Source organism: Enoplosus armatus, chromosome 9 (assembly GCF_043641665.1).
Source record: "Enoplosus armatus isolate fEnoArm2 chromosome 9, fEnoArm2.hap1, whole genome shotgun sequence".
Lineage (NCBI taxonomy): Eukaryota > Metazoa > Chordata > Actinopteri > Centrarchiformes > Enoplosidae > Enoplosus > Enoplosus armatus.
This window is the reverse complement of record NC_092188.1, coordinates 1,026,868-1,030,218: the sequence shown is the minus strand read 5'-3', so window position 1 is coordinate 1,030,218 and position 3,351 is coordinate 1,026,868.

Here is a 3,351-nt window from a genome sequence, read left to right as displayed (position 1 = left end):
GCTGGGACAGCTCGTGAGTCTCTCTCTTCCTACAACACACACATAGAACAGGAGTTAGCTCTAGTGAACCAACTGTGAAATACATATTTTAATGAAAAATCGTTAATGTTATTGTGTGTGTGTGTACATTTGTTACTCTCACATAAATCATACATTATAACAGAAGCGATGACTAATAAAAGGCGCTGCCTACAGTCTGTGTGTGCTGAAGGACACGCTTCTCTCCGCCCGACGGCGGTGTGTGCGTGTGATATGTTCGGCTCTCCCTGGTGGCCCCTGATTGGTTGACACGGCACCAGAAAATAACTGGATCTGGGTTAGGCTTAGGTGCCAAAGTGGGCGTAGGATGGTGTCATGTCTGTAAAATGAGCTTGGGTGGGCTGACCCAAATATGCATGTCTATATATTAATATCACTGACATATTTTCATTTCCTTATCAGTCATTTTTCTTTGGGGAAAAGTTCACAGATTCACTACAGCTGTTTGGCTCCAGTGTCACTTCAGTCATGACTGAGATGTTAAGTAACACCAAGCAGAGCTGCATGTGTGTCTGGATCTGAGAGAAAGCAGATTTTATTCAGCTGCTCCCATCACAGCTATTAGTTACTTTCTGTGGACAACTTTGTCACATGGTGCGAGCAGAACCTCCTGCAGCTCAACGTGACAAAGACAAAGGAGCTGACTGTTGATCTGAGGAGGACCAAGGCGCCGATGACCCCTGTTTCCATCCAGGGGGTCCGTGTGGACATTGTAGAGGACTACAAGTACCTGGGAGTCCACACTGACAATAAACTGGACTGGGTAAAGAACACTAATGCCCCCTACAAGAAGGGCCAGAGCCGTCTCTATTTTCTCAGGCGGCTGAGGTCCTTCAACATCTGCTGGACTATGCTGAGAATGTTCTATGAGTCTGTGGTGGCCAGTGCTATCCTCTATGCTGTTGCATGCTGGGGCAGCAGGCTGAGGGTGGCGGACTCCAACAGACTCAACAAGCTGCAGGTCATCTTGGACAATGTCTCACATCCTCTCCATGACGTACTGGTCGGACACAAGAGCAGCTTCAGTGGGAGACTCATTGCTCCCAAATGTCCAACAGAGCGACACAGGAAATCATTCCTGCCTGTGGACATCAGACTGTTCAACTCCCCCCTCCGATTTTTGCTGCTTGAATGGGAGCACCGGTACTGTTCAACTTCCCCCCGGGGCTTAATTAAGTATTTCTGATTCTGATTCTGATACTACCTTAACGGATCAGTCTGGTCAGGTGTTATTCCATATTTTTTCTTATTGTCAAAAAATCCTATATGCAGAGCCAAACAACACAACACATTGTGTTAGTCCAACTCTCAATACTTTCTTCTCCTTTCCTGTCTGTGGCTCTCAGCTCACAGCCCATTGGCTCCTACTGACGACGTACCAAAGTAAATGGTAAATGATCTCACTTATATAGCGCTTTTCAACCTTCACGGTTCCCAAAGCGCTTTACAGCTAAGTCTCATTCACCCATTTACTCACACATTCACACACACCGATGGCGACCGAGCTGCCGTGCAAGGTGCTGGTCTCCATCGGGAGCAACCTAGGGTTCAGTGTCTTGCTCAAGGACACTTCGACATGACGGGGGCGGATCAAACCCCCAACCTGCTCTAACCCGTGCGAGTGCTAACCACTGCGCCACCATGCCGAAAGTAAGTCTTCCCTTACATTAATGACACCTGAAAGCACCTCCAGATCTAAAGGTGAGTCAAATTTCAGCCCTTCACTCCAGACTGAACTGGCAAAATCCACATTTCTGTACATCACTGCACACAAGTAAAGAGACATTCAAAGTTACTTACAGAGCTGCTGCTGCTGGATCCGCTCACTGTGCACCCAAACAGAGGAGTCCCACGGTCATGTAGCGAGTTGCAGGCTTGCTCCTGGAGGATGAAGAGGAGGAGGGGGAAGGGTAGGACCAGCTGTCAGGCTCCTCCTCCACCTCCTGCCACTTTCTGAAGAAGGGGCATATTATTTCTTTATTTGTGTACGTGAAACAGAGTCTCTATTCAACTTCAGGATTTGTGTCCTTCCTAAGTTCCTCAGTAAGGTCAGTAACTACTAGCTATTTTCAAACTAGAGATTTACTAAATCAGGTTACACGATTAAAACTTAAAGGTACAATATGTGACAATTTACAGTATTTAATTTACATGTATTAATCGCTTTTTATTGGCATTGTGTGAACGGAGTGTAACCGAGAATCTTGAAACATGAATTTTAATGATTGTTTCAACCCACAGAACTTTATCTTCAGCTCTTGTGATCTCAGTGTCCAAAGATCTCAAATCTGTCAGGCTGAATTTTGGGGAAATGTGTGTAAAATGATGCAGCAGACCTTTATATTTATATTATATTTCCATAAAAAAAGTCTGAGGAGCTGGAAAAAAACAAAAATTAATTAAAATTAATACATATATATATTTTAAAAGTACTCAAGAAGAAATTTAAGGGGAAGATCAAGATTTAAAATGTCTTCAATGTTGTTTCTTTAGGAAACTTCCAGAGACTCTGGAACCCCAGCAGGTCCCAGGACCCCAGTTTGAGACCCAGTGGTGAGGGGTGTTAGTGGGAACAGACTGCCCCCTGTTGGACTGACGAGGAGCTGATCTCAGGTCAGACAGAACAGAACATAAAAACTACCCAGCAGGATATGAAGTCATTAAAATGAGCTCCACCGGCTGCAGGACTTTTACTCGTAACAGAGTATTTCTACACTGCAGTATTGCTACTTTTACTTTAGTAAAACATCCGAGTACTTCTTCCTCCACTGACTATCATGGTGTTGCAAGCTTTGACGCTGTTACTGTTGGTATCTGTCATGTGATGATGTGATGATGTGATGATGTGAGGATTTAGTAGCCTGTCTGGGTGACACTTTCATTTCTTTGGTACCAGGTGTTGATGAATGAAGCGTTCGCCTTCAGACAACACGTGAGGCTTGTTGGCTCCATCAGCTGGACTGAGTGTGAGGGACACTGTACTAATAAAGGCATGTTTAAATGAGAACAAAAAAGAATAGTTTTTGGTTTGTCAAAGCTTTATTAATGCTATTAAATATATTTTTAGAAATTCTGGTAAAATATTTACATCTACTGCATTTCAATTCTAACATATATGTACTTAAATGTGTTTATTTTAAGTTGTGTTTTAATTAGGGCTGCAAATAACAGATGTTTTTATTATCAATTAATCTGCTAATTATCCTCTCAATTAATTGATTTTCGTTTGTCTATAAAATGTCAGACAATGACAGAAACATTTGTTTTGTGGTTGCAAGAATGCAAGCTGTTATCAGGGCCGAAGATGTTTGG